This window comes from Heteronotia binoei, chromosome 18 (genome assembly GCF_032191835.1).
Source record: "Heteronotia binoei isolate CCM8104 ecotype False Entrance Well chromosome 18, APGP_CSIRO_Hbin_v1, whole genome shotgun sequence".
Classification (NCBI taxonomy): domain Eukaryota; kingdom Metazoa; phylum Chordata; class Lepidosauria; order Squamata; family Gekkonidae; genus Heteronotia; species Heteronotia binoei.
In genome coordinates this window covers 2,128,020-2,147,487 of record NC_083240.1, presented here as the reverse complement: position 1 = coordinate 2,147,487, position 19,468 = coordinate 2,128,020, and positions in this window count along the sequence as shown.

The window sequence follows — 19,468 nt, the reverse complement described above, 5'->3', positions numbered from 1 at the left end:
AGAGCCACATAGGTGAGTGTTGGGGTCAGGTCAGAAGCTACAGCCGGGGCTTGGTGACTTCGGCAGGGAGCGTCTCAAAAGAGGATGCATCGCAAGAGCCCAGGTGGGTCAGCCGGAATGGGGAGTGGGTTGGGAGGGGCTCTTCTGATTCTGGAAGGAGCCTTCCCCTTAAGATTGGGTCCTCCAGCAAATGGAATATTCCTGTGGAAGTGGAAGAGTTTGGCCCAGAGGCTCCATCTGTCTGAACTTTCCTGGATGACAAGGTTTTCCTATGGAGAACATTGCCCGGCACCAGGAACTCCATCCTTGGTACCTGCCTGGTGGCCCCTCACTCTTTTCCTTAAAATCCCTCTCCACCCTCCCAACTTTCCCATGAAGCCTTGGAAACCACCCTGTAGACCGGAGCCTCAACCCCTGCTCAAACTGATCCATGCATTCAGGAGGATGAGAAGGGAAAGAGGGAACAGAAGGGGCTGTACCACTTTGGACTGTAGGCAGGCAACGTTTCAGAATCCCTTGTATTAAACTCTTCCTACCAATAGAGCGAGATATGAGTCTAGGAGCATCTTACAGACTGACAAGATTTTAGGGGGATGAGCAGTGGAGAGTCAAAGTCAGTTTGGTGTAGTGGTTAAGTATGGGGACTCTTATCTGGGAGAACCGGGTTTGGTTCCCCACTCCTCCACTTGCAGCTGCAGGGATGGCCTTGGGTCAGCCATAGTGGTGAAGTGAGCGGACTCTTATCTGGGAGAAGCAGGTTTGATTCCCCACTCCTCCACTTGCAGCTGCAGGGATGGCCTTGGGTCAGCCATAGTGGTTAAGTGAGTGGACTCTTATCTGGGGGAACCGGGTTTGATTCCCCCCTCCTCCCCTTGCAGCTGCTGGAATGGCCTTGGGTCAGCCATAGTGGTTAAGTGAGCAGACTCTCTTATCTGGGGGAACCGGGTTTGATTCCCCACTCCTCCACTTGCAGCTGCAGGGATGGCCTTGGGTCAGCCATAGTGGTTAAGTGAGCGGATTCTTATCTGGGAGAACTGGATTTGGTTCCCCACACCTCCCCTTGCAGCTGCTGGAATGGCCTTGGGTCAGCCATAGCTCTCATAGGAGTTGTCCTTGAAAGGGAAACTTCTGTCAGAGCTCTCTCAGCCCCACCCACCTCACAGGGTGTCTGTTGTGGGGGAGGAAGGGAAAGGAAATTGTGGACTGGACTTGACTCTACTTAAACTTTGATGGATGATTCCGCCCTTCTCCCTTGCCTCCATCTTCTTCACCTGCCTGGTGCTGAATTTTAGCTTTGTAAGGTCTTCAGGGCAGAGACCACCTTCCATTCAAAGTTCTTGCAAGGGACTTATGGGCACTGTAGAAACAGCCGAGCCTCTGTCTCTTCTGTCTCTGATGGGAGAGGCCTGCTGATTCCAAGCCCAGGCTAATCAAATTTCAAAGTTATTTCTCAAATTTGCCGTGACCTCGCTTGGATTTGCCAACGGAGGTGAAAAGTTGCAACTCCAGCCCCGACCTCTCTCCCTTCCTCTCTCACATCCCCCCTCCCCTGTCATCTCCCCAAGGCTGTTGTGCTTTTAAGGGGAATTAAGGGGTGGGGTGGGGGAACCAAGCAAGCTTCTGGCCCGAAACAAGAAGGCAAGAAGGCATCCCCATTTCATAGCGGGTTGGCTCAAGCGCTCCTTCTTGAAATTCCCCAAGACCTCACCAGCTGAGGCATATATCTATTTAGAATTAAAACCAGAGGCCGGCCTAATTTGGACAGTGAAAAGGTGGCCTTTCAGAGTCCGTACAAGGAAGCTGCAGGGATAAGGATGAGAACGAATGTTTCAAGCTGGGACAATTTTATCTGGATATCCCCAGTTCATCCTTAGTTCTCTCTTATGTTTTGCATGGGTTTCTTTTTCATCGTGCTGAATTTCCCCCATTAAATGTATCACTTTTGGGGGGCATCAATTACATATAAATGGCATATGCTGTTTTTGTTACGGGGTGGTTTGCCATTGCCTTCCCCAGTCATCTACGCTTCCCCCCCAACAATCTGGGTGCTCATTTTACTGACCTCGGAAGGATGGAAGACTGAGCCAACCTTGAGCTGGTTAACTGAACCCAGCTTCCGCTGGGATCGAACTGAGGTCGTGAGCAGAGCTTGGACTGCAGTACTGCAGCTTTAGCACTCTGTGCCACGGGGCTCCTCTTTGCTGTATAAACGGCATTGAAACGCTATGCATGTTTGAAAGGATGTAATTCCCTCCAAAGGGCCCATTGACAGTACCACAAAATACAGGCAACTGTTGGCAATGATAGCATACCAAATCAAAAGAGAAATGAGAAAGACCACACTAGCTAATTGTATCAGAAGAGTCAAATTGCTGAGAATCTGCATGAGTCACAGTTCCAGTTATGTCTTCTTTGAAGCAAAGTAGCTCCAGTGTGTCTTTTCATTAGCAGCGTTGGGGCAGAATCTCCTCTACTTGTAAAGAGAGGCCAGAACAGTAAATCATCCAGGGACACAGCGGGCTGCCTCATCTGCGGATGAATGTCTTGGGTTCATTAAGAGACCTGCATTTTAAATGGCAGCTATCTTCCAAGAAGAAGATATTGGATTTATATCCTGCCTTATACTCTGAATCTCAGAGGCTCAAAGTGGTCACAATCTCCTTTACCTCCCCCACACAACAGAAACCCTGTGAGGTGGGGGGGCTGAGAGAGCTCTGGCAGCAACTGCTCACATCTGAGAGTACCCCATCTGAGAGTTTCTCTGTCTTGCTCTTTCAGCCTAACAGTCCCTGCTTGGATTCCATTTCTCCTGTGTCTGTGGTTCCTTCTTTTCACCTCATTTTTGTTTCCCTGACCCAACTTTCCCCCATAAAAGGCACCCCCCCCAAAAAAAAAACCCACTCCCAGGTCAAATGCTCTTCACTAAACAGAAACGAGAGTAGCCCAATTCAGAAGTGACACTGAACACATGTTAGGTCAGTGCAGAGTGCATTTAATTTCCTTAAAATATTGATTAGCTACCTTTCCTCCTTTTGGAGCTCAAGGTGGCTTACAAAAAATAAACAAAATACCCAGAATAAAATACATTAAAACACAAAAAGCAAATTTAAAATCAAAACTTAGCACTGCTATTAAACTTAACCTAACAGAGTCCTAAACAAAACCATCTTCAGCTGCCTCCTAAAGACTGAAAGTGCTCCTCCCAGGGAAGGTGGTTTCATAGTTGTGGGGGGCTGCCACCAAAAAGGCCCTCTCTCTTGTCCTCCCCAAATGAGCTTCTTTGATCGATGGGACAGTCCAGAGGGCCTTTCTCTGTGACCTGAATTCCAGGGCAGGAACATTTGGAAGAAGACGGTGCTTCAGATACACTGGAATTTCTAAAAACAATACATCCATAGGGTAATTATCTCGTTACATTCAACACATCTACAGCTGAACTTGCAATACAAACCCCACATTATCTGGGTTTTGGCCCTTGATTCCAATTTCAGGGCAAAATTGCATGGATTTTTTCTTACAGCGAGTGGTGTATACGTTTATATATAACCTGAACAGGACTTGTTTGTATGTGTATGTGTAGGGGAGAGAGAGGATTTGGGAAGATACTACCATGGTGGGGAGACTGATCCAGGTTATCTATCTTGGGCTGCACTGTCCTGGTTGTGAGAATGGGAACCATACCTGGAAACAGCATTGGTACAGGGGATATTTGCCACCTGCCCAGGGGAAAATGCCAACTTGGCATGCTCCCTTGCCTCTGGAAACAGCACAATGCACAAAAATCAGCAACTGAAGCTCTGCGTGGCTTGGAGACCATGTCTCCTGTCCAACCTCTTTCAAAAACTACAGGAAGATGGGCTTGTAAAAAGATGGGTGTCTTCCAGGCAGGGTTCCTTGAGGTCAGGTGTAGAAGCCAGAGGTGGGCTTCGAGTTCTACCCAGCTCAAGTTACCGCACGGTAGTTTCCATCTTTGCAGTCCTTGACATGGCTGTTCAAGATGGCGGTCCAGTTGTCCCCCCCTCCTTCCTTTATTTGGCTAGTTTTCTGCTCTTTAAAGAAACAGATAATGTAATTTTTTTAAAAACGAAAAGTTTCTTCGCTTTTCTGATTCTTGTGTAGTAATCTCCCTGATTAGCCTTGTAACTCCAGCTTTATGGGGAAAAAAGGAGACATAATGGGAAAATAATTAAAAATAAAAGAGTGAGGAATAAAAAAAATAATCATTTGATGGCAAAGGGGGGGGGGATAAAGAGGGAGATCTGCAGAGCTGGTAGACAACCAACAGATGTGATATTTGCAGATAAGCGTAGTAATTTAGATTAGATTAGATAAATCTGGAGGCATTATAGAGGTTCTTGTGAATCTTTCTTTCAGGCTGATCTGCTTTTTTCAATTTTATCTTGCAAGTTGAGAGGAGGTGGGAGGGAGCGGGGAAGAGAAAGAGAGAGCGCGCAAAGCTTAATCTTCCAGTAGTTTCTTTTCTTCTTAAATGTGTTTTTTTTTCTCCCACCAGAAGGTGGGATAATGCGGGCACTGCATATGTGTATACACACACACACAAGCCGGGGTTGTGTTTTTCTTTCTTTCTTTTTTAAAGCCACGGACAAAAAAAAAATAAAAAACCCAAATATTTGAAAATGTATTTCATGGCAATTATGTCATATTTCATGGGCTGGTGCCACTCCTGAAAGAAAGCCGGGATGCCTTAATTTGTATAGAAATTGTAATCATTTGTTCATTTCAAGGTGAAAATTGCATTTTTTAATTTAAATTGTATCCTGCGTGATAGTCTATTATCTAGTAAAATTGTCTCCTTGTCTGAGTGTCTTATATGCAGCTGCAATTCCTTGTTGCAAATCCAGTTATATTCATAAAAGCTTTGTGGACGTCTCGGGAAATGTGAAGAGTTTCTTGCGGGTTTGTATTTGCTTCCCCCCTTCTTCTTTCTTTCTGTCTCTCCGCCCCCTCCTCTCCACAGTCCACCCCCCCCCCCCCGCCTCCACCGCCTTCCTCTCTTGGCTATTTCCTGGTTGAAATAAACTCATATCTGCTAATACAAGCAATTAGTTGGAATGTATTTTGAAGACAATCAGAAACTGAATTAGGGCTGGGCTGGACACACAGTCCTTCGCCCCTTAAGTCTTGTTATAGCAAGCAAATCCAATGGAATTGGTTTCACTTGAAGGGAGCCTTGTAGATCGTCTGGTGAGCAAAGGGATCCAATTGTATGGCATGAGACGAAGCCCAGATTTGTGCTGGGTTGCCAACTGACCAGGAACAAAGAGGACAGGCCTGCTCCCCTGTCCTTAAAAGCTGCTCGATCAGCAGATATCAGCTAGGAAGGCTATTAATGGCACACAGAGAGACCATGTCACTGCTGTAGCTGGCACAACAGACTGGTAAAGGCACAAGACCATGTGATCTTTTTAAAAGTTGGCAATTCTGAGTTTGGAATTGGCTTTTCAATCCATCTCCCTACACTTTTCAGGTTATAATTGGCCCTAAAGAAAAGATATCCCCCCCCCCCCCGTTTTTGTCTTTTTAAAGGGATGTTACAGTTTTCACCACAAATGAGTTTGAGCATCAGACTTATGGGTTTGATAGCTGTGAAATGCAGAAAGTCTCAGAAAGTCCAAGATCTCAGCATTTGTTCATCATTGTTTGCTGGTGCCTTATTTGGCACATGCGTAGTAAAACACCATCACACCACGTGCAAATGTTGGTATCTTGCCTGCTTTTGCACTTCCATCATTGTCAACAGGATACCTGCATTTAATTCATCAGTCATTTAAAAAGTAAATTTTAAAAAATGTATCACAATTTTTGGAGATTGGCCTCAAGGGGATTTGGAATTGAAGGTAAAAATAAGGTATTGGGGCCTACGAAGCCTCAGAGGAATTTACAGTGTCCAAATAGAGGCCTTATAATTGTAACCCCCGTGACGCAATCCCATTGTGTTATACATTTTTGTATATTTATTTTTTATCAGAGGTTTTTGATTTTCTGAAAGTCTGGGAGGTTCCTTGGCACATGAGCATACGAGGGGACTTTATTTGCATCTGTATGGTTTTCATGTGCTGCTTATAATCATTTATATGCCCATTGTACCTACCATATCAAACCAGTGACTTGTGAGCACAGAAATGACCCCATAGAAGGCATCCAGCTGAAGTGAAAAATTCCTTGCGAGGGGAAAGAAAATGGGATGGGGTTCAGTTCTCACACAGGAGAAGCAAAATTGAAATAAGGATTTTTTTGAAGCAGGGAAGAGAAATTCAAAGTCACCCCACGCATAACTTGAAGGAGGCAAATGGCATCTTCTAGTGTCTTCCTTCCTCTGTACTTTCTTTTGGGCCCTGCGGTATCCTGGGGGCTTGGAAGTCTGATTTATTTCATTTACAACATTCTTCCCATCTCCATTTATCTGCACAACAGCCCTGCAATGTAGGTCAGGCTGAAGCAGTGTGTGACTGGCCCAAAGTCACCCAGCCTGCTTCCTTGGCGGAGTGGGGGTTCAAATCGGGCACCCCAGCTCTGAGCTCTAGCCACTTCAGGCTGCTTTGTCTTACTACCAGGCTGCTTATTGCTCAAAAATAATGCAGGGTGCATGAGATAGCTTGCACAGCCCGTAGTCCAGCAGGTAGAGCATAAGCAGAAGATAAGAAGATATTGGATTTATATCCCGCCCTCCACTCCGAAGAGTCTCAGAGCGGCTCACAATCTCCTTTACCTTCCTCCCCACAACAGACACCCTGTGAGGTGAGTGGGGCTGGAGAGGGCTCTCACAGCAGCTGCCCTTTCAAGGACAACTCCTGCAACAGCTATGGCTGACCCAAGGTCATTCCAGAAGGTGCAAGTGGAGGAGTGGGGAATCAAACGCAGTTCTCCCAGATAAGAGAGCTATGGCTGACCCAAGGTCATTCCAGAAGGTGCAAGTGGAGGAGTGGGGAATTGAACCGGTTCTCCAAGATAAGAGTCTGCTCACTTAACCACTACACCAAACTGGCTACACCAAAAGAATAAAGTCCCTGCAGGAGCAAGCAAAAGGTGATGTGAAAGACCCCAGCCTGAGACCCTGGAGAACCAATGCCAGGCTGAGGAGACAAGACAGACCTTGAGAGGCTGATGGATAAGGCAGCTTCATGTATGTTGTCAGATGAACCCCCAGCTAAAGGACCTCTTCTGGGATCACGCCAAGGCCTCAGAGAGCTGCTGTTGGCCACCCGGAGATTTGGGAGGGGGTGGAGCCTAAAGAGGGTGGAGTTTAGAGAGGAGAGGGGGTGGAGCCTAAAGAGGGTGGGGTTTGGAGAGGAGAGAGACCCAGTGGGCACTCATGCCATAGAGTCCACCTTCCGAAGAGGCCATTTTCTCTGTCCCCTGGAGGTCCGTTGTAATAGTAGGACCTCTCCAGCCACCACCTGGGCGTTGGCAACCCTGCGGCATCATTGCATTAGCCGCCTTGTGTCTTTGTAGAATGGGCGGGATATAAATCGAACGTAATAAAGAATAAGTCTGCATCATACTTTGTTTTCTGGATTTATTTGATTCCCCCAAAGAAGTTGTTTTTCAGACTACGGCTTAGATACCCCAAGGCATTCTGGTGCGTGCCTCAGGCAGAACGTTCAAACGGTGTTTCCCTCAGAGAGTAACAATGCGGTAATTAACTGACATTTGGCTGCCCTTTTTAATGATACCCCCCCCCCCAAAAAAAAAAAAACTGGCTGCCTCAGGCTGCCTAATGGAGTAAGGCATTTTCATCAGAGTAAGATTTCTCTAATCACACACACAGTGAGTTCTGTTTCGCCCTCCTCTCTGCCAGCCTCCAACTCCCTGCTTCGTGTTCCTCTTATTCTGCCAAAAGAGAGAGAGAGAGGGAGAGAGAGAGAGAGAGCTTATTTTATGCAGGCCCACAGCCTGCGATAATAGACTCCTCCGTGTCGCTACGGCTAAAAATTGATCATGAAATTCTTTAATGCTAAAGTATTCCAGGCTTAGATTTGGCCGGCTGGCAGCTTCCCAAGAGCCAGAAGGAGGCCTGGCTGGGAAAAAGAACCCTCCTTCACCAACCTTGTGGAAGTGTTTGGAAGGAGTCTGTCTCCTCGTGCCCCACAGACACCTCTGGCCTGGTCAACATAAGAACATAAGAACATAAGAGAAGCCATGTTAGATCAGGCCAATGGCCCATCCAGTCCAACATTCTGTGTCACACAGCGGCCAAACGCTAACGGTTCTCTGAGGGCTGCAGGGAGAAGGAAGCCCAGAAGCACAAGGCCCAAGCTCTGGTTTGGAATTTTTCTAACCTGCTGCTCTGATTTGGGTGTCCCTGAAGGACTGAACCCACCAGGGCTTGGTCGTGGTGTGGTTTTCTGGGGTTTTTTGTGATTCTCCTCCAAAATGGATTCGCTCTCAGCAGGAGCTCACAGGAGTGCAGCTCCTGAACCTTTCTGAGGGTTCCCACCCACCTTGTTCATTGAATAGGAGGTGCAGCTGCATAACAATCCCTGGATGAGGAGAGCGGCCAGCCAGCCAGCCACCAGGGGCTTTGCTACATCCCAGCAGTCCTCATTAACCCCTGGAGAAGCCCGCACCACCCTTTCTCCACTTCTGATGTGATTTTGGGCAGCGGGTGACGCTGGCCTTTAGACTGGGGAGGCGGGGTCAAGGAGAGCCTCAGGTGTGCAAGGCCTGCTTGGGCTGGCTGGCTATCTAGTCAGACCAAGCAGGCCTTGCTCGCCCAGGGCTCTCCTTTCTTGCGTCGGGTTGCTTTTAGTTGGTGGGGGGCGGCATATGCTAATGAGTTATGCTAATGAGCTCCACCACCTATTTTTCTACAAAATGACCCCTGAGTAGGGTTGCCAAGTCCAATTCAAGAAATATCTGGGGACTTTGGGGGTGGAGCCAGGATACTTTGGGGGTGGAGCCACAATCAAGGCTGTGACAAGCATCACTGAACTCCAAAGGGAGTTCTGGCCATCACATTTAAAGGGATGGCACACCTTTTCAGTGCCTTTCTTCCATAGGAAATAATGAAGCATAGGGGCACCTTCTTTTGGGGCTCATAGAATTGGACCCCCTGGTCCAATCGTTTTGAAACTTGAGGGACATTTTGGGGAGAGGCACTAGATGCTGTACCAAAAATTTGGTGCCTCTACCTCAAAAAACAGCCTCACCCCCAAAGCCCCAGATACCCCCGGATCAAATCTCCATTATTTTCTATGGGAATAAATCTCCATAAGGAATAATAGAGTTCCCAGCAAACATTTCCCTCCCCTCCCCCCGCTTTCTGACGACCCTGAAGCGGGGGGAGGGCCTCCAAACTGGGGGATCCCCTGCCCCCACCTGGGGATTGGCAACCCTACCCCTGACTCTCAGCACGATGAGCTCGCCCAGAATCCCACATTATACATACCATGTGTATGCCCAAGAGAGCTTTGCCTTCTGACAGGTTACACCCCTAAACTCTTGCTGCTATCAAATCATAGAATCATAGAGCTGGAAGTTACCTCCAGGATCATTAAGTCCAGCCCCCTGCACAATGCAGGAAGCTCATAGTTACCTCCCCACCCCCCAAGATCCAGTGACCCCTGCGCCACACACAGAAGATGGCAAAAAACAAAACAAAACAAAAAAGCCCCTCCAGGATCCGTGGCCAAACTGGCCAGCAGAAGAATGGCTGCCTGGCCCCAAAGTGGCAACCAGCATTTCCCTGGGTGTGTCAGAAGGGGCCACGAGAACTCAGCACTGATGCAGCCCTTCCTGCCCTCCCTCTCACGATCTGCCTCAGTTCCCAGAATCACCACGGGACCTCGGTGCTCCTGGACTCAATTCAAACTTTAGAACGACATGGCTGCCTTTTAATTATACATATGCAAATGATGGGCTTGGCACATCCCAGTGCTGCATACGTTGTTCACAAATGGCATAAGGATACAATACATTCAAAAACAAGGGAATCTCCTGTCCTTGTCAGGGCTAATGTGGTGTGTTTTGCTGCCCCAAGAGAGGTACATCCCCTTCCCCAACAGTTTGGTGTAGTGGTGAAGTGAGCGGACTCTTATCTGGGAGAACCCGGTTTGATTCCCCACTCCTCCACTTGCACCTGCTGGAATGGCCTTGGGTCAGCCATAGCTATCCCAGGAGTTGTCCTTGAAAGGGCAGCTGCTGTGAGAGCCCTTTCCAGCCCCACCCACCTCACAGGGTGTCTGTTGTGGGGGAGGAAGATAAAGGAGATTGTGAGCCGCTCTGAGACTCTGACCTTGAAAGGGCAGCTTCTGGGAGAGCTCTCTCAGCCCCACCCACCTCACAGGGTGTTTGTTGTGGGGGAGGAAGATAAAGGAGATTGTGAGCCACTCTGAGACTCTTCGGAGTGGAGGGCGGGATATAAATCCAATATTTTCATCTACCTCACAGGGTGTCTGTTGTGGGGGAGGAAGGTAAAGGAGATTGTGAGCCACTCTGACTCTTCAGAGTAGAGGGCGGGATATAAATCCAATATCTTCATCTACCTCACAGGGTGTCTGTTGTGGGGGAGGAAGGGAAAGGAGATTGTGAGCCACTCTGAGACTCCTCGGAGTGGAGGGCGGGATATAAATCCAATATCTTCATCTACCTCACAGGGTGTCTGTTGTGGGGGAGGAAGGGAAAGGAGATTGTGAGCCACTCTGAGACTCTGTCCTTGAAAGGGCAGCTGCTGGGAGAGCCCTCTCCAGCCCCACCCACCTCACAGGGAGTCTGTTGTGGGGGAGGAAGGTAAAGGAGATTGTGAGCCGCTCTGAGACTCTTCGGAGTGGAGGGCGGGATATAAATCCAATATCTTCATCTACCTCACAGGGTGTCTGTTGTGGGGGAGGAAGGGAAAGGAGATTGTAGGCCGCTCTGAGACTCTGTCCTTGAAAGGGCAGCTGCTGGGAGAGCCCTCTCCAGCCCCACCCACCTCACAGGGTGTCTGTTGTGGGGGAGGAAGGTAAAGGAGATTGTGAGCCGCTCTGAGACTCTTTGGAGTGGAGGGCGGGATATAAATCCAATATCTTCATCTACCTCACAGGGTGTCTGTTGTGGGGGAGGAAGGTAAAGGAGATTGTGAGCCGCTCTGAGACTCTTCGGAGTGGAGGGCGGGATATAAATCCAATATCTTCATCTACCTCACAGGGTATCTGTTGTGGGGGAGGAAGGTAAAGGAGATTGTGAGCCACTCTGAGACTCTTCGGAGTTGAGGGCGGGATATAAATCCAATATCTTCATCTACCTCACAGGGTATCTGTTGTGGGGGAGGAAGGGAAAGGAGATTGTGAGCCACTCTGAGACTCTTTGGAGTGGAGGGCGGGATATAAATCCAATATCTTCATCTACCTCACAGGGAGTCTGTTGTGGGGGAGGAAGGTAAAGGAGATTGTGAGCCGCTCTGAGACTCTTCGGAGTGGAGGGCGGGATATAAATCCAATATCTTCATCTACCTCACAGGGAGTCTGTTGTGGGGGAGGAAGGTAAAGGAGATTGTGAGCCACTCTGAGACTCTTTGGAGTGGAGGGCGGGATATAAATCCAATATCTTCATCTACCTCACAGGGAGTCTGTTGTGGGGGAGGAAGGTAAAGGAGATTGTGAGCCGCTCTGAGACTCTTCGGAGTGGAGGGCGGGATATAAATCCAATATCTTCATCTACCTCACAGGGTATCTGTTGTGGGGGAGGAAGGTAAAGGAGATTGTGAGCCACTCTGAGACTCTTCGGAGTGGAGGGCGGGATATAAATCCAATATCTTCATCTACCTCACAGGGTATCTGTTGTGGGGGAGGAAGGGAAAGGAGATTGTGAGCCACTCTGAGACTCTTCGGAGTGGAGGGCGGGATATAAATCCAATATCTTCATCTACCTCACAGGGTATCTGTTGTGGGGGAGGAAGGTAAAGGAGATTGTGAGCCACTCTGAGACTCTTCGGAGTTGAGGGCGGGATATAAATCCAATATCTTCATCTACCTCACAGGGTATCTGTTGTGGGGGAGGAAGGGAAAGGAGATTGTGAGCCACTCTGAGACTCTTTGGAGTGGAGGGCGGGATATAAATCCAATATCTTCATCTACCTCACAGGGAGTCTGTTGTGGGGGAGGAAGGTAAAGGAGATTGTGAGCCGCTCTGAGACTCTTCGGAGTGGAGGGCGGGATATAAATCCAATATCTTCATCTACCTCACAGGGTGTCTGTTGTGGGGGAGGAAGGTAAAGGAGATTGTGAGCCGCTCTGAGACTCTTCGGAGTGGAGGGCGGGATATAAATCCAATATCTTCATCTACCTCACAGGGTATCTGTTGTGGGGGAGGAAGGTAAAGGAGATTGTGAGCCACTCTGAGACTCTTCGGAGTGGAGGGCGGGATATAAATCCAATATCTTCATCTACCTCACAGGGTATCTGTTGTGGGGGAGGAAGGGAAAGGAGATTGTGAGCCACTCTGAGACTCTTCGGAGTGGAGGGCGGGATATAAATCCAATATCTTCATCTACCTCACAGGGTGTCTGTTGTGGGGGAGGAAGGGAAAGGAGATTGGGAGCCACTCTGAGACTCTTCGGAGTGGAGGGCGGGATATAAATCCAATATCTTCTTCTTCTCCTCTCCTACCAGAACACAGCTGGGTCTGTGCCAGATGCTCCCAGCAAGGCAGTTTGGGCTGGGCTTAGGCCTGGCTGTCGGTGGCACGGATCCAACAGGGGATGCATGTAGAGTTGCCATTTCTGAGTGGGGAAATTCCTGGAGAGTTTGGGGGTGGAGCCTGGGAAAAGCAGGCTTTGAGGAGGGGAGGGACATTAGTCAGGCACAATGCCAGAGACTCCACCCTCCGAAGCAGCCATCCTCTCCAGGGAAACTGATCTCTGAAATCTGGAGAGGAGTTCGAATCCCAGGCGATCTCTAGCCCCCATCTGGAGGCTGGCTGTCCTAGAGACCAGACAACTCTCAAGCTGCTGATGCTTTGGCTCTTCCTCACTCTGTTTCCTGAAGCAGTCGCTTGCCTGGGCCAGAGAGCCAGCAGTGGAAAAGGGGTGCACGGATGCAGTTTCTAGTGGAAAGGAATGGCAAGGGCTCTTAGTAAAACGGGCAGCTGTGTTAGCCGGTCTGCAGGAGCTGAAAAGAGCCAGAGGCCAGCAGTGCCCGGGAGACTAACAAAATTCATGGCAGGGAAAGAGTTTTTGTGGGTCACTGCTGACTCCTTAAACAGTCAGTGATTTCTAATGTGCCACAAATTGTGTTAGTCTTCAAGGGCTCTTATTGTCTATCCTGACTCCCACTGTCCCAAAGCGGATTGGCAAACGTATTCGGTTTCCATGGAAGCTGCCTCTCACCCCCGCTGCATTCCAGGTCCCTTCCTGAACCCTGCGTCCTGACTTCTTTCTTACACCCCTCCTACCTTCTGACCTATATGGAAGGGATGGTGGATCTTCAGTCTCATTCGTATTGGATAAAGTGAGCTTTGACCCTTGGTGGAGAACAAAATTTTCTTGGCACGAAAGTATGTAGTAATTCTGATCCCAAACCTTGCATTTCTCCACCGTTGTGGCCTTGAGGGTTGACACGGGCGTTAGCGCGTCTTGTTTTGTGGAAACAGGGAATCTCTGAGCCGTGTTTACTCTCTTTCCTTTCTGCCTGAGATCTTCCTCCTGGAGGAGGCTGCAGGGCTGTGGCTGACATTTTGCCTAAAGCAAAGTTTTATTGAATTTTGGAGTTATGCCTCCAGCAGGATATCTAACCATCTGGCCTGGGACCTGCCTACCTGAAGGACCGTCTCTCCCCACATGTTCCCCAGAGAGCACTGAGGTCAGGAACACAAAATCTCCTCTCTATCCCCGGGCCAAAAGAAGCCCGCTTGAAAGTCACCAGAGAAAGGGCTTTCTCCGTTATGGCCCCCACATGGTGGAATCAGCTGCCGGAAGAGGTGAGGGCCCTGCGGGACCTGGTTCAGTTCCGCAGGGCCTGTAAGACGACCCTCTTCCGGCTAGCTTACACCTAGCTGGGATGGAAACTTGATGCAACTGGCCAGCCATCTGTTTATATGAAATGAAATGTTACTGGTTTTTAAGGTTTTAAATGTTTAAGCATCTAATTGTTTTATACTTAAAATTGTTTAAATTTTATGCTTGATCAATTGTTGGAAGCCGCCCTGAGCCACTTGTGGGAAGGGCGGGATATAAATCCCGAATAAATAAAATAAAATAAAATAAAAAATCTGTAATGGCTGCCCACAGGAGTTCAACAGGCCTAGCAAAATGTTTAGAGATCATCTGCTCCTTTTTCCTGAGGATCTGCTAAGATCTTCTAATCAGGCTCTGCAGGGCCTTTTTGACAGTGGCACCTTGAGTGCGTAACTCTCTTCCCATGGCCTATGCCTGGAGCCCACTTTAGAGGGTCAGATTACCAGATTCTGTTCCTCTTGGCCTTGGGTTGATTTGTGTTGCATGTGTGGTTCTGCCCCTCTGCTTGCCTTCCAGTCCTTCAATGAACTAACTGAGGTTTCCTGCTGGGTCTTTGTTATACTGGCAGTGAGCTGCAATTTTAACAGTCTTAAGTTTAACAGTCTTAATTTTAACAGTCTTAAGTTTTATTGGGGAGTAGAAAGAGGAAGAGGAAGAAGAGTTGGGTTTCTACCTACCCTTCTCCTCTTCCCACAACAGACCCCCAATGAGGTAGTTGGGGCTGAGAGCTCTTTTGAGAACTGCTTTTGAAAGAACAGCTCTGAGAAAACTTGTGACTGATCCAAGATCACTTAGCTGGCTGCTTGTGGAGGAGGAGGGGGGAATCAAACCTGATTAGGGTCCCCTGCTCTTGAACACAACACTACACTGGATAAACCCATTGCCGTGGGTTCTATAGAGGCCAAACAGGATACAAATATGATCTATAAATGAGTGGGATTGTTGTGCTGGTCGAAGGGACGGGCTCCTCCCTCCCATCTCACTTGTTCTTTTTCTTTACAACTTTTGCGACACCCTGGATGGTGGAACTTTGCATCAGATCCCAGAACAGTTTGTATTTCTGTCTTCTCTGTGTGTCTGGTGTCAATAAAAGAAATGACTACCAAAGTAGCATTTAATTCTTATTGTTTTTAATGTATAACAGTTACGCCTGAGTTACAGAGAGAGACACCTACAGGCAGCCGGTAGTTAAAGCAAATACCAGTTTCGTTTTCGCTAGCCTACTACTCCATATAGCTGAATAAATTATGGGGTGGTTATATATACACACACACTCACACCCACATCCACACAGGCACACACCTTGGTGTGTGCATCCGCTCACTCCGGCTCTCACACAAATGCATCCGCACACGTGTACATATGGAGCAAAAATTAGCTATGACTTGAACACAGAAGCAACATATTTGCAATTACGAGGCGTCAGGGAAGGGTCTACAGATAATATTTCTCCAGGTTGGGACACAAGGGGGTGTTAGGGACGTCAAGTTAGAAACATTAAATACACAAAATCGCTGAGCAGTAGGACTTTCTGGAGCGTCAGACTCTTGGAGGGGAAATACTCAAGTAGGCTGTTGGAATGACGGTGGGAGAAAGGCTCTCAAAGGGTGCACAGAAATAGACGCTTGGTTTCTGCCCCTCTCTCCTCCCCAGAAAAAAATAATTACATTTTGTCATTTTTGAATCCCACTGTTGCTTAGCAGGGGAGTGCCAACGTGGCACATGGATTTCATGCATTTTGGGGTGCTGCAATGAATGTCAGAACAGCCAGTGTCGTTTCAGTATTGGACAGCACACAGAATTTGGGACCGGAGTGCAGGAGTTTGGAAAGTTATTCCCTGCAATGACCCATAAGCACGGAATGTTGTGGCTTCTTTGATTACAATGGGTTGTCAGTCTCTTCTGTTGCCCCTAGATTGCAGGGGTCCACTGAACAGCCTCTAATTTCAATCTTTATTTTCAAAGTAGCACATTCAACACAAACAATTATATGTACCTAAAAATACATAGTATTTGCCTTGTATCACCGCAGTCTAGCACCTTTATCTTCTCTTAGATCTCTTTGGAGCCATTTACTTTTGTTTCTCAGTCCTCGATCACATTCGTACAACCAGCTCTAGAAACTGATCAAAATGACACACACCCCACCCTTGCTTTTGCTGTCACGTGTCTGTGACCTCATCTCGTGGCTAACAAAATCATGTGGGTTGCCACAGCCAATGGGATTGAAGCAGTTGTGCGGACAAACTAAGCCAAGGAGTCAGGGGGGAAAGAGGGCCAAGGAGAAAACAAGCTGGGAGTGCTTTTCAGCAACTATGGAACGGAATGCCAAGCAAGAAAAGGAAGTTTGGTCCAGGCCCACGGGCCCCCCAGGGGCTAGGTTGATGATGCTCTGTGTGCTCCATCCCCAAGAGCTCTGGCTGGGTCAAATGCTACAGCCAGACTCCAAGAAGCTTTGGGCATTGTTGGAGACCCCCCCCCCCACAAGGGGGAGCACAGAAATCTCACCAAAAGAAGAATTTAAAGTAGCTCTTTGGATCCTACCCACTAATTCACATGGCTACTGTAAAAGTGTCCCAGTCCCTCTTGGTGAGGGATCCCCCAACAACTCCAAATGCAGACACACACAGCTCACCAGTCCTCGTGTCTGTCGGCATAAGATAAAGCAATGTGACACACACCCTGCCCACAGCTGCCGACCATATATACTGATGGAGACGTGTCCCCTTTCCTGCCAACCGACCAAGCTCCTCCTGTCCCAATAGCTCCTGGAATGTATTTTGAAAACATACAATGAAAAATAATCCTACATTTCTTCCTTCCCAAGTCTTTATAGACTAGCACAGGACTCCCTGTGTCTTCAGAGAGAGAAAATGGCCACTTTCTATAAACATATCGCACAGGACCAGCATTCCCAATTCATGTCCATTAAGTGCCCCCTCAGTGAAATGAGGGTCAAGAGAAGATAGTTGCTCCCCGCGCCCCCCTCCCCCGCTCAATATTCATCTAAGCACAATATTTACAGTGACGGCATCAATGCATGTACACTTTTAGGAAAACGGCAAATCGCTTTACCGGGGAGTCGCATCGTACTGCAAGCATCTGGAGACACCTCCGGCTTCAGACATCTTCTTGAGGCTTTCAGCCCTCCCTTGACTCTTCCCCCTGCCCGGACTTCCTCAGCTGACCTTGGTGGGGGTGGGAATGGCCAGGGAAGCTTTAAGAGCTTGGGGTGTGTGTGTGAGTGTGCTGTTATATACACAAATACAAACATACAAGGAACCGAGGAGGGCAAGAGACAATGGCACATCCCAAGGGTGCCACCACGCTCTGCATGTTACTGAGTGGTGTTCCATTCATGGGCTGCATGGTGATGCATTTGGCTTCTTTTTTGGGGGTGCAGGAAGGGTGGAGTTGGGGGGCAGCGGTGCCATCCCTCCGGGTGTACCAACTGGAGAAGAGGCTTGGCCACACAAAGGAATGGCAGGCGCCATCTTGGATTAAGTGCTTGTTCCAGCTGCAGGAGGGGACTTACCAACAACGAGGGTTGGGTGGGGCCCAGAAGCTTTCTTTGGGGGGTGGTCTCTGTGGGAGGAGCCCGGTGCAAAATCTGTCTATCGTGTTTGGTTAAAATGAAAACAGTGATGGAGCAAAACGTGCCCCTGTTCCTCTTTGCCTAACTGGCAACTGTTGCATGCTCCCTCAAGGAAGGGATCTACTCCGATTGGGTCCCCCCCCCAATGCTGGTTTCCCAGACCTCAGACACCGTGTCTTGCCAGAGAAGGTGCTGGTGGTGGGCGCTTACCAATGACTGTAAAGAAGACTGCCGATTTATACCTTGCCCTTCTCTCTGAATCAGAGTCTCAGAGCAGCTTACAATCTCCTTTATCTTCTTCCCCTGTGAGCTGGGTGGGGCTGAGAGGGCTCTCACAGCAGCTGCCCTTTCAAGAGCAACTCCTGCAAGATCTATGACTGACCCAAGGCCATTCCAGCAGGTGCAAGTGGAGGAGTGGGGAATCAAGCCCGGTTCACCCAGATAAGAGTCCGCACACTTAACCACTACACCAAACTCGCTCTCAGAATTGCAGTGGACTCAGAATTGCAGTGGAAATCATTGAGGTGGAAACATCCTCTTACCATATCAAATGGGCGGGTAATGTTGGTTCTCTCCCCCCTCCCCCTGAATTCTAATTTCCTGTCTTGAATATCTGCTTGCAATCCTAATCTAATTTTAGACTCAAATGTATAATTCCATTCTTTTTAAAAAACAGCATTTGCCGTCACGGATGCTCCTGGACTTGAGGGTTTTCAGAGGAACGAGGTAGGGGGGCACCTTGTGGTGTTTCAGCCTGGGGAGGAGGCCCTCTGCTGAGCCCAAGGTTTGGCCCTTTCAGCCTGTCTGGGGCCCTTAGCCTCTTCCCCTGGAGTCTGAACTGGGGGGCCTGACCACGTGCCCAGCACCTGCCCTCCCTGCTGCACTACAGACCCTCCCTATTGGCCCGCTACCCCAGCTGTGGCTTATAGCACTGGTCCACCTGTTCTCAGCACCCTCTATGCTGCGGGTGGCATCTCTCAGGCACTGCTCTTGCCTGGTTCTCTGCCAACCTGTGGTCCTTTAAAATGCATGCACAGGAAATGGAACTTGGGCCCCTCTGCAGGCCTATCTGCTCAGCTAGTTAGGGTGTCTATGGAATGGAATGTTATAGATGGGACCAGGGAGGGGGAAGGTTGGCCACTACTGTCAAACAGTTGGTTCCAAGATCCCTTTTGGCTGGCTGGCTGGCACCCCTCTTGTTGTGGAAAGACCACCTTTCCCGACAGGTTCTGCTGGCTTCCTGGCAACCCAAATCACCCTGAAGGTAGATTTGGAAAAATGGTTCCTCTCCCTCGGCCACAGCCAGGCTTCTTCCCTCCCCCCTCAGGGATTTTTCTGAAGGGAACAGCTTCATTCCAAGAGCCCCAGGCTATGAAGGTGGCTGAAGCCAACATTCCCTGGGAGGAGAGCGCCGTGGCTGCTTGTTCTACAAACCTTGTCTCACCCAACCCCTCCAGGCAGACCTGCACCATCTGAAGCCATCCCCCTGTGGCTTGAAAAGCCCTGGTGCCATCCAAAATATGAGCACCAATGGCTGGAGAGGAATCGACTTGCTTTGCAGCCTCCCTGGTCCCTCCAGTGTGCTTGTGTTGGTCCTTGGGCTGACCCGTTTCAAGGTGTTGTCACCCGATACTGGCAGAATGAGAATCTTCAGGTGGAATCAGCACAGTATTCATGGGGACCTTATCTCAAGTTCTCTCCAAATCCACCTCTTGTTTTTGTTTGTAGTTGATGAATTCCCTAAACCAGAAGGAGCCCACAGCACATGTTAAATTCCTCCCATCCCTCCTCACTGCCAACAACTTGGTCCTTGGCTCCCACCATGCAGAAACAGGAAGTTTTCTTTTCTGGCCTTGTCCATTTGGAATCAGCTCCCCCCCCCCACACTCCCACCCCCGACATTTGGTCCAAACATCTTA